This window comes from Mustela nivalis, assembly GCF_964662115.1.
Source record: "Mustela nivalis genome assembly, chromosome: 7".
Classification (NCBI taxonomy): Eukaryota; Metazoa; Chordata; class Mammalia; order Carnivora; family Mustelidae; genus Mustela; species Mustela nivalis.
In genome coordinates, this window is record NC_139026.1 from 86,740,755 (window position 1) to 86,753,952 (window position 13,198).

Here is a 13,198-nt window from a genome sequence, read left to right on the forward strand (position 1 = left end):
AAGGGGCAAATGGATTTGGATGGACAACTAGTAGTTTCTGCCCCAGTAATTAATAATTCATTTAATAAAGTAAATCATAATCATATTCCTAAGGTGTAAATGTTTCCAGATAACAGTATTTTTGTCTCCCACCATCCCTTTAAATTTATTCTGTGGGGTATGTTCTTCTCCTGCCTCTGGATTAAAAACTCAGGCATGACTTTCCTGATCACCATTAAGTAATGAGACCATACCAACTCTGTCCAAGAATTCCTTCTCCTCTCTCCGGCTCTTTTCTTGGCATCTCCAACATGTTTTATAGACTGACAAGCAGAAGATTAACTAAAGATGCAAAATATATTCTCCATAATCTCCTTTTTTTGTTTTTTAAAGATTTTTATTTATTTATTTGACAGAGAGATCACAAGTATGCAGAGAGGCAGGCAGAGAGAGAGTGGGAAACAGGCTCCCGGCTGAGCAGAGAGCCCGATGTGGGGCTCAATCCCAGAACCGTGAGACCATGACCTGAGCCAAAGGCAGAGACTTTAACCCACTGAGCCACCCAGGTGCCCCCAATCTCCTTTTTAAATAATTATGGTCTCACATTTCATTCTGAAATGTGATCTCTATTGTCTTGAAGCCTCAGCAGAACCTAAACAAAAAAGTTTCCCCCTTAACCTCCTGATACAATAAGTTTACACAGCTGGCAGAGGACTTTCGGAAACCAGATCACCACTGAGCACTCTGTGTGTTACAGAAAGACATTGATGACCGCTATACTGCCCTGCTGTTCCTGCAGCCACCAGCGTCCAGGCAGCTAGCTCTCCGACTGGATCCCACTCTCTTGCGGCTGCTGCTCCAGCAGCTGGCGGGATCCCTCTCATCTGGTTGCCATCACCATGGCTTAGCTCCAGCTGAAGGTTCCCAGGTAGGAGAAGAAAGCAGTGGAGGGACAGCGGGGTAAGTAACAAGGAAATAGAGGCCAGCTTGTATTCTGGTACCAGGACCACACAGCTCTTTATCAGGGCTAGTTCTAATTCTCCCCCCAGTTTTTCTGGAGGAAGTTCTCTGCACCTCCACTATCCCGGAGACAGCAAGGTGGATTCTCACAACCATCCAAGAACCCTGCCCCTTTCTGTGCTAGAGGGAGTTATTATTCCCTGTTCCTTACTGCACACCGCCCCCCCGGCCCCCCAACCCCGTCATGGATCTTCCGGAGCACTACAATGGACAGATCCCCTACACATAGATGTTGAACTTGGACATGTGGTTTGCTTTGTCAACGGAATGTTAGCATATGTGACACAAATAGAAACAGAAAATGTGGCTGCATGGCTTCCTTTGGCCTCTTGTGCTCCTGTGATAGCCAGGCAATCACACCTCAGGTACTCACCGTTCCCAACGCCCTCCCCACAAGCTGGGCCTCAGAATGAAACATGTGGAACAGACTTGAACCCAGTCCAAATCCTGGCTCCTAAAGTAGAGTCCCTTCCCCCCTCCAACCAGTCAAAAACCCACCAAACCCCGAAGCAGGAAAAAAAATGTTATAAGCCAATGAGTTTTGAGGTGGTTTATGACACAAGAAAAAAAAAAATTGACTGGGGTGCCTGGGTGGCTCGGTCCGTTAAGTGTCAGCCTTCAGCTCAGGTCACGATCTCGGGGATCCCCGAATTGGGCTTCCTGCTCATCGGGGAATGTGCTTTTCCCTCTCCTTCTGTGATCTCTCTCTTCTCTTTCTCCCAAATAAATAAATAAATAAGATCTTTAAAAAAAAAAAAACTTACTAATACCCTTCCCCATTCCTGTGTCTTCTCAGAGTTGTCCCCCTTACATGACCACCACAAATCCTATCACCACTTGGATTCCTCTCCGCACTGGCAAGACTCTTCACTGTGAGGGAGCAGATGCTGTACCTCCCTTGATGAATTTGCATTACATTTAGCTTGAATATGTTTACTGAGCCTTTACTTAGTGGTTAATTGCCCTGAAAGGAGATTTATATGAGGGTCTTGCCCTTTATGATATTACAAACCCAGGGAGATACTCTAAAGTCCCCAGAATAATCCAACCAGTAACTAATTTAAGTGGGTCCTTAATCAAAATCTAATATAGCTCTTTTCCTCTCCCCACATAAACCAAGGAAGGGAATGTAGACTTAGATTCTTTAAGTGTTGTTTAGGCATTTATGAAATAAAAGATTTGGGGGGGCACTTCTCTAAACTGATATTTGGGTGCAAGATATTTTTACTCACCCCTGAAAATGCAAAATTATTCTTTTTAATTCTATAAAAATCGACTAAAGAACGGCTGAGGCAATGTAAAGAAAAACAAAACCAGAGGAATACCTGGGTGGCTCATTCAGCATCAGATCATGATCTCGGGGGTCCTGGGATCAAGCCCAGCAGGGTTGATCTCGGGGGTCCCTCTCCCTCTGCCACTCCCCCTACTTGTGCTCTTTCTCAAATAAATAAGTAAAATCTTTAAAAAAAAAAAAAAGAATAAAATAAAGCTGTCTAAAAAAATAAAACTGGGTCAACCACAAGTACGATAATAAGATATAAATCTCAAAACTGCGCTCTATCTAAAAGGAAAGACTAAAGTAAGACTTCAGAGTCAATACCCTACACAACTGGCACCATTTGTTACAGGAATACACACTTGTAGAGGGCACCACATGACACGCTCTTATTTATGAGTCTATCTGGATTCTTACACCAGCTCTGACCTAATTACTTGGTGTTATGGATTGAATTGTGGCCCCCAAGAAAGAAGGCCTAATGGCCGGTACCTTGGAATGTGAATTTATTAGGAAATAGGGTCATTGCAGGTGTAAGCAGTGGAAGTAGGGTGGGTCCCTAACCCTACATGACTGGTGTCCTTATAAGACGACAGCCATGTGAAGACAGGGAAATGACATGTGATGAAGACAGATTGGAGATAGGAAACTGCAAGTCAAAGAATGCCCCACATCGCTGGCAAACCACTGGAAACTAGGAAGAGGCGAGGAAAGAGTTTTCCCCAACAGATTTCGGAAGGAGCGTGATGCTGCCAATGCCTTTTGATTTCAGACTTCTGGCTTCGGGAACTGTGAGAGAATACATTTCTGCCCCTGTGTTAGTGAGGGAGGTGAGAGAACATATTGCCTTAAGAATGCCCTTCTGCCTGCATCTGACCCTTTCCCGCAATGATCTAGGATGTCTTTCGGCCTGTTCCACTCCTCACTCCTAAATTACAGGATATTTCTCCTCCTGTCAAGCTCTCTTTGTCAGCATTCATTGGGATCGGCTATCCACGGTAGATTGTAGAACTGGAGGAACTACTAGTGCTATTACTAGTACAACCTTCACCGGCTTACACTACCTTAGTGCTTCTATGTGCCAGGCCTGTTTATAGCCTCATCTTCATTTCACAGAGACAGGCCTGTCTCGGGTCCTCTGCCACACTCAGGCACCGGCTGGAGTGAGCTGTGGGAATCGTGACTTGGTGTGAACATGGTGCTGTGGCCAGGAAGAGAAAGAAGTAGCTGAGAGCACTGAACTACAGAGTTTGTGCTGCTCAGGTTAGCACATGCCCTCAACGGGATCCCTGACACCAAACAGCAGATCTCAGGTGAGAAGAAGCTGTCATCAAGTGGAACCAATAGAGAAAAGGATTGGAGTTTTAAGACTTAATGCTCTGGGGCACCTGGGGGGCTCAGTCGGTTAAGAATCTACCTTCAGAGGCACCTGGGTGGCTCAGTGGGTTAAGCCTCTGCCTTCGGCTCAGGTCATGATCTCAGGGTGCTGGGATTGAGCCCCGCATCGAGCCCTCTGCTCAGCAGGGAGCCTGCTTCTCCCTCTCTTTGCCTGCCTCTCTGCCTACTTGTGATCTCTGTCTTTCAAATAAATAAATAAGATCTTTAAAAAAAAAAAAAAAAGCATCTACCTTCAGCTCAGGTCATGATCCTAGGGACCCAGGATTGAGCCCCACATTAGACTCCCTGCTCAGTGGATAGTCTGCTTCTCCGTCTAAAGCCCCTCACCCCACACTCCTGCTCTCTTTCACTCTTTCTCTGAAATAAATAAATAAAATCTTGAGTGGTGGGGGGAAAGACTCACTGTTCTGGAGTGAGGGTGTGAGAAGAGATGGGAACCAATTCCCTCTCACATTACATGATAAGCACAAAAAGAACAGGAGCTATCTAGCTATCTGAGTGTCCCAAGAGCCTAGCACAATACCCAGAACATTAGTAGGTGTTCAGTAAAGGTCGTAGGTTCTAGGTTCTAGGTTCTAGGTTACTTATCAATTAATGCTTAGATACAAAAGGAAGTGAGAAGCAGGTGGTAGAGTAAAAGTGTGAGGGGAAGAAAATAAAGTCATGAATAGTACATATATATGCTTTAGGTAGTACTGGAAACGAAATGAGGTACGCCCACCAAGACCTATACGTGGGGGTATGAGTGACCTTGAAGAATTTAACCAAAAAAAACAGATCCATAATGAACCACAGATGACAGACGTAAAGTTACTTTAAAAATATATAATGGCCCTGGGGTGCCTGGACGGCTCAGTGGGTTAAAGCCTCTGCCTTCAGCTCAGGTCATGATCCCAGGGTCCTGGGATGGAGACTGCACTGGGCTCTCTGCTCAGCAGGGAGCCTCCTCCGCCCCGCCCTCTGCCTGCCTCTCTCCCTACTGTGATCTCTGTCTAAATAAATAAAATCTTAAAATATATATATACAAAATGTCCCAGGCCAGGGTTGACAAACATTTATTGACAATATTAACACTTTGTGTTTGTTTTTGACAACCTTAGCATGACCTTTTGGAGTCTAAGGATAAGGCAGATAAGAGATCATCTCACATGCAAAATATTAGGGTATTATATTGCTGCTGGACACCATGGAAAATAATACATGGTCCAAAGTACCCATTTTTAACACACATTAGTTGCATAAAATCCCATTCCCATTATATCATTTCAACCCTGTCCTGTCACCATGACATCCATGGGACAAAGCCTGACACTGCATGCTTCACACCTCATTCACAGTCAATTGGCGAAGTTCTTCCCTATTTCTTGCAATCTCTGGGCATCTGAAAATCTTCTGCTCCACATCTTGGCACGTAAAAATTCCCTCCAGGCCCATCATCATCAAATCAAAAGAATACCGTAAGGCTAAGGCATGAATGAAGGAAAGATGAGGGGATGAGTGTTCTAAAACAAAGAAATACAGGTTGCTATTAGGTCCAATCTTTAAGAGATAATGCAAATATATACACTTACATTTTTAAAATGGAATATTAAACTATAAAATTTATATGTGATTATGTATGAGTGAAGAGGAGATAGACAAGAAAGGCAAGGTATATGCTTTTTTAAAAATATGCTTTGGGGATGCCTGGGTGGCTCAGTTGGTTAAGCTTCTGCCTTCGGCTCAGGTCATGATCTCAGGATCCTGGGATCAAGCCCCTTGGACTCCCTGCTTAGCGGGGAGCCTGCTTCTCCCTTTGCCTGCCACTCTCCCTGCTTGTGCTCTCTCAACTCTCTCAGTCAAATAAATAAATAAAATCTTTCTTTAAAAAAACAATAAACATAAGCTTTGTTTTATAATTTTGACTGTGGAATCATATAACATTTTATATAATTATAAAATAACTAATTTTTAAACAAACCCTAAAAATATAAAGACACATTTATCCATCTGGCAAAATAATCACCCAAGAAGGAACTATTCCAACGTGACTTTAAAATATTGTAATTTTACTGAAATCCCTGGTGGGATCTACCCTAAGGGCAAAAGATCTGCAAAAATGTCTTCACTATTTTCACTGACCATATTCTGGTGATGGTGTTGATATTATTTTTCTCAAATTTTTATGTTTACAAAAAATAAAAAAAGCAAATGTGCCATTAGGTCATATTCCAACTCTATCATCCTTGGTGTCATTGAGAACTGAGACAGCCAACATGAGTTGGGGGGAAATGTACAAACGTAAGATAGAAGAGGTTAAGTTAAAACTGTTTAATCCTGAATTTGAATTAGAAGTGTCATTATGAAACCATGAGGCATTATCTCCTTTTGAAAACAGAGAAAAAGAATTATTTCCTAATTCTGTCTAGAAACAATGACCAGTCTAGTAGCGATGGGTATCCCTGGCACTCAGATTGTGAAACACCATGTCCCATTAAAAAAGAAGCACAGCCCCCGTAGAAATTGGTTATTCTAGGTCTGGAGCTGGAAATAAATGAGATAAGGCTAAAACATCTTAGCATATGAACAGCAAAGAAACAATCAAAGACTCAGAAGTCAATTTAAAGAACATCCTACTGGGCAAAGACCCTTTTAGTATTATTAATAAGGTTTTTAACCATAATGAAATAAAACACATTGAAAATGCTTAAATCCTTAAGTTTGTAATGGTAATTTTTAAAACCCTACTTGATTTCTCTTAGAGGCTACTAGTGAACCAACTCATTATTAAAAATAGTAAGTGGAGAAAAAGAAGTGAACATTTATCCTGCCTTTCCTATGTAAACCGTACCACTGGGTAAACAGATAGTAGATAAGAAGAAATTTCTCTTTGTAGAAGTTTCCCAGATAATGAATGAAGAAGAAATGAAGGTAAAATATCACCATTTTTTAACTCCTAATGAATCAATAGATCTAGGCATTGAGCTTCAAAATGCTGCTATCATCACAAAAAAGAGAGACACCCAGACATCATGTGCCCCCCTGATGGAAGAACACAACACAATCTCTAAAGCAGACTTCCCAAAATCATGAACTGAAATCTGATTAAGCCTCTGGACTCAACTGTTGATTTGCAGACATACAGATGACAGAATAACATGTTAAACTGCACTGTGGAGACACAATTGACTAAATCCAGACTGAACTCTCTACAAGACAAACCACCTGTTTTCTTGCACAATAATAACAAAATCAGGAGAAGAAAAAAGGAATAACCTATGGAGTAAATGAGGCTTATAAGACATATCAACTAATTATAACACATACACTTTATATGGATTTTAAATAATCACCCTATGAACACAACACACATACACACAGCCCAGAGATTCTCACAGAGGACAGACAGGCATCTTAAACCTTATGAGGAACCCTCCTCCCCCTACTTCATGGGGATAGTGGAGATGAACTGATAACCTCTGAAGGAGTAACAGCAATACAAACCAGAACATAGTCCTGAAACCAAACAATTACCAAGCCTATAATCCAATAGTCAGCAAAATTTCCTACAAGAATGAAGTCAAAAGAAAAATTCATCCCCAAATGGAAATGGTCTAAATGTTTCAGTTAAAAGACAACTATTTTTTAAAAAGATGATTATTGAGTAGTTAAAAAAATAAAAAACAACTATATGCTGTTTATAAGACTAACACTGAAAATGAAAATACAGAGAAGTTTAATCTAAAATGATGGTAGGGATCCTAGGCTTATCATGGGGATCACATCATAATATATGAAAATATCAAATCACTATGATATGCATCTGAAATTAATAGGATATTGTATGTTGATTATACTGCAATTAAAAATAAAATGATAAAAAAGACACACCTAAACAATAACTGAAAGAAAACATTATATATATATTAATATCAGACAAAATATACTTTAAGGCAAAACATTATTAGATATAAAAATAATAGATTTGAGGCAGAAAGAAAGTAGAAGGAAATAAGCAAGATAAAAGCACAATCAATAAAATAGAAAAAAATCCAAAAGAAAAGAACAAGTTAACCAAAAGTTCATTCTTAGGAAAGACAAAGGAAATCGATAAACATCAGGGAGACTAAGACAAAAATGAAGAATGCACTGATAAATAATAGGAAGAGAAACAAGAGAATCACTAAATATGATTCAGTCTTCAAATAGGTAAGATTTTATTGCAAACAACTTTGCAATAAATATGAAGATTTTATGAAATGGGTAAATTCTTAGAAAAAGTATAACTTACCAAAACTGACACAAGAAAAAACAGTAGATTTAACAATCATTTACAATTAAATAAATTGAATCAAATAAGTATCATCCACGAAAAGCAACGGTAACAACAATGGAAAAAATTCTGTGAGTTGACAGAAGTCCAACTCATTTTATGAGAGCAATAAAACCATGACAGTAAACAAGGAAGGAAAATTACTGGCCGATATCACTTATAAACCCAGATGCAAAAATACCAATACATATGAAAATTAAATCTAGAAATATATGAGTAATAAATTATGACCAGTTGGGTTTATACAAGGAACAATGTGTTTAAAACTAGAAATAAATCTATGTGTTTCAACATATTAAAGAAGAAAATCATAATCATAATCATCTCAATAGATGGAGAATTTTTCTAATAAAACTCAGTATCAATGTGATTTGTTTTCACTTAGCCAACCAGAAATAGAAAGGAAATCAATTATTCTGACACTAACTACAAAAGAAATGCTCAGCAAACTTTTTTTTTCTTTAATTATTAAGTAACCTCTACACCCAACAGGGAGTTGGAACTTAAAATCCCAAGATGGAGAGCTGCACACTCTACCAACTGAGCCTACCAGGTGCCCCAAACTTCTAAAATCCAGGTCCTTCTGAATTCAAGCCCCATTCATTTGGCCACATTTTAATGCTTTCTTTTCAAATAAGCCCAAGAAGTTGAATATGGCTGGAAAGTAGCACATGAGAGAAAGAACATTCTTTGAGACAACGGTCATTAGATAATTAAGGTCAGATCATGAAGGGTCTTAGATGCCATGCTAAAGAGGTTGTTTGTGTGTTTTCCTGAAAACAGTGAGGGGACACTGAAGGTGAAAGGTTGGCATAAGCAGTAGAATGACCAAATAAAGCTTCTTTCAAAGAATCGTTCTGGCTGCAGTATAAATTTAGAAAGGGTAAAACTTAAAGCTCGGAGATGAGTTTTCAAGAGAGAGAACAAGGGGTTGCAAGTTCCAGACCTGTAAGAGCCAGACATGAGTGAAATGGGCCAGTTCTAAGACAACAGGAGAGGTGAGAACTGTAGAAAATGAAAAGCACAGGTCACTATAAAAACCCACAATTCAGCTCCTGTCAATTGTTTTCATGCAAGAATATTGCCCAGGAAAGAATAAATATTGTGAAAATGTCTATGCTACCTAAAGCAATCTACACATTTAATGCAATTCCTATCAAAGTACCATCCATCTTTTTCAAAGAAATGGAACAAATAATTCTAAAATTTGTATGGAACCAGAAAAGACCTCGAATAGCCAAAGGGATATTGAAAAAGAAAGCCAAAGTTGGTGGCATCACAATTCCGGACTTCAAGCTCTATTACAAAGCTGTCATCATCAAGACAGCATGGTACTGGCACAAAAACAGACACATAGATCAATGGAACAGAATAGAAAGTCCAGAAATAGACCCTCAACTCTATGGTCAACTAATCTTCGACAAAGCAGGAAAGAATGTCCAATGGAATAAAGACAGCCTCTTCAATAAATGGCATTGGGAAAATTGGACAGCCACATGCAGAAAAATGAAATTGGACCATTTCCTTACACCACACACAAAAATAGACTCAAAATGGATGAAGGACCTCAATGTGAGAAAGGAATCCATCAAAATCCTTGAGGAGAACACAGGCAGCAACCTCTTCGACCTCAGCCGCAGCAACATCTTCCTAGGAACATCGCCAAAGGCAAGGGAAGCAAGGGCAAAAATGAACTATTGGGATTTCATCAAGATCAAAAGCTTTTGCACAGCAAAGGAAACAGTTAACAAAATCAAAAGACAACTGACAGAATGGGAGAAGAGATTTGCAAACGACATATCAGATAAAGGACTAGTGTCCAAAATCTATAAAGAACTTAGCAAACTCAACATCCAAAGAACAAATAATCCAATCAAGAAATGGGCAGAGGACATGAACAGACATTTCTGCAAAGAAGACATCTAGATGGCCAACAGACACATGAAAAAGTGCTCCATATCACTCGGCATCAGGGAAATACAAATCAAAACCACAATGAGATACCACCTCACACCAGTCAGAATGGCTAAAATCAACAAGTCAGGAAATGACAGATGCTGGCAAGGATGCGGAGAAAGGGGAACCCTCCTACACTGTTGGTGGGTATGCAAGCTGGTGCGGCCACTCTGGAAAACAGCATGGAGGTTCCTCAAAATATTGAAAATAGAACTGCCTTATGACCCAGCAATTGCACTACTGGGTATTTACCCTAAAGATACAAACGTAGTGATCCAAAGGGGCACGTGCACCCGAATGTTTATAGCAGCAATGTCCACAATAGCCAAACTATGGAAAGAACCTAGATGTCCATCAACAGATGAATGGATCAAGAAGATGTGGTATATATACACAATGGAATACTATGCAGCCATCAAAAGAAATGAAATCTTGCCATTTGCGACAACATGGATGGAACTAGAGCGTATCATGCTTAGCGAAATAAGTCAAGCTGAGAAAGACAAGTATCATATGATCTCCCTGATATGAGGAAGTGGTGATGCAACATGGGGGCTTAAGTGGGTAGGAGAAGAATCAATGAAACAAGATGGGATTGGGAGGGAGACAAACCATAAGTGACTCTTAATCTTACAAAACAAACTGAGGGTTGCTGGGGGGAGGGGGGTTGGGAGAAGGGGGTGGGGTTATGGACATTGGGGAGGGTATGTTCTTTGGTGAGTGCTGATTCACAGACCTGTATCCCTGGGGATAAAAATACATGTTTATAAAAAATAAAAAATTTTTTAAAAAAAAGAACATTGCCCAGGATTGCTAGATCTTCCAGTCAAGAAAATCTTAATGCATTTTTTTCATTTTCAAAATTGTGCCCCCCCACACACACACAACCAAATATGGGCCAAATCTGATACAAAAGTCATCAGTTGCAACCTGTGGCTCAAAATAAGGTAACGTCAATAGAGAAGAAGAAAGAAACCCAAAGGATATTATGAAGAGAGAATTGTGATAGTTATCAATTGGGTGAGGGCAGAAGAGAGGGGTAAAAATGGATGACTTCCAGATCTCCAGTTTGGTCACTGGGTGGATGGTTTGTCATTCGCTAAGCCACGAAACACAGGTAGAAGAGGTTTAAGGGACATTCAGATAGCTAATCAGCAGAAGGATTAGAAGACTGGGAAAACAGAAGCCTTCTTATATGCCTCAGTTCTTTCCCACCACCACTCCCATTGCTACATCTTCAGCTCAGCTGCATCAGTGATACCTGGGCAAGTGATGAAACAAGCAAAAATCAAAGTGACATCTGGAAGTAAGCAGACTGTCTGAGAAAAGTTGGGTAGATATACCCATCAAATGGAACCATCCATGGTGGGTTAAACAGTGAGGCTGAGTGCTATCTGATGATGCTAGGATGGGGACTGTGCTGGTGACCTAGGGTTACAACCAAAGTGGCCAATCATTGCAGGCTGTGAGATTGGGGCAGCTGAGCCTGTTGCGGACCTCAAAGTGTTAACGAAAATAAAGTAACAGGGAATCCAGGAAATACTCTCTCCACTTAGAGGAAGCTAGATTTCAAAGATTGAGACTATGACCTCACCCATTACACACCATCCCTGGTTGCTGGAATCTGAAAGCATTAACCTATCTTTATCCCAAACATATAGGTCACAATATGGGACAATATTTAGGACAATATGGATGTACCTTGAAGGCATATGGTAAGTAAAATAAGCCAGACAAATACTGTATAATCCCACCTACCCATGGAATCTAAAAAAAAAATTTTCTTAGAAACAGAGCAGATTGATGATTGTCACAGACAGGAGTGGAGATGGTGGAAATGGGTGATGGTGGTCAAAGGTAAAAACTTTCAGTTACATGATGAATACATTCTGGAGAATTACAGGCTGGGAGAAAAAAGTTAAAAAGCTAAATGGGTAAGTGGGAGAGCCAAAGAGGTTTCTTAAAAGGAGGCCTCTTTGACCTGCAGCACAGAAGCACGCACAGTTGAGTGGCAGGCTGAGGACTTAATGAGTTGAATTCCAGAAAAGCCTAAACACTCCAAATGGTACTGTTACACTAAGCTCAGGAGCCTGACTGGAAAAACCTGGAACCCTAAAGTATGGTATTACATCTGGATGGAAGCTCCCAAGAATACTGGCTCTGCAGACTATCACGAACCAAATCATGTTCACAGAAGTGGCCTATCACTCCCTAGCAAGAGTGAGCACCTCCCCCATGCAGAAGACTCTTAAAAAGAGGGCCACTCTTGCCGCACCTGCGTGGCTCAGTGGTTAAAGCCTCTGCCTTTGGCTCAGGTCATGATCCCAGGGTCCTGGGATTGAGCCCCACATCAGCGCTCTACTCAGCAGGAAGCCTGCTTGCCTTCCTGTCTCTGCCTACTTGTGATCTCTGTCAAATAAATAAAATCTTAAAAAAAAAAAAAAAAGCGGGGGGACATTCTCACAAAACGTGTCCTCTTCTTCCCACAAAGCTGCCTCCACCTCATTTCTTTTCTGCCAGGCCAAAAAGCAGGTTTAAATCCCAGCATGATCCAGCTGGTAATGCACTGGGCCTGATAAGGAAGTAAAGAAATTGTACCTCAAAGAACTGTAAGAACTAGCTAGCAGGTATTGGTAGAAGGCAGAATACCCCTGGACTTGGATTTTAATCAAGAGGACCAGAACATAAAATTGTAAGAAGTCACTGGCTTGGAAGCATGTTTTCAGTACTCATAATTTAACACCTTGGCCAGGAGCCCAGAGAATGGGGGTAAAGTAGCTGCAGGGGTGCCTTTCAAAAACCTGGGAAAAAATGATGGCGAACACTCAGCAATGTAAAAATGCTGCCGTTGCCCTAGCAAGGAATCAAAAGGTGCAAAGAGAATATGCCAGAATGGGTCCGTTATGTGAGACCCAGAGGACATTCCCATTCACCAAAGCCCTCAGGTAGAAGGGCTCCAATGTCACCAAGTTCAGTGAGCCTTCTACAGGCCAGGACGGAGCATGTTAACAACCATGAAGATCACAGGGCTACTAAATAGTAGAAGTCAGCTGGGCAGCACTTTAACAAAGGTCCAGGGACAATTACAGGCACACATTTTACTGTGCTTCGCTTTATTGCACTTCGCAGATGCTGCATTCTTTTACAAACTGAAGGTTTGTGGAAAGCCCGCAACGACCAAATGTAGTGGCACCATTTTCCCAAAAGCATTTGCTCACTTTGTGTCTGTGTCACATTTGTAAATCTTGCACGATTTC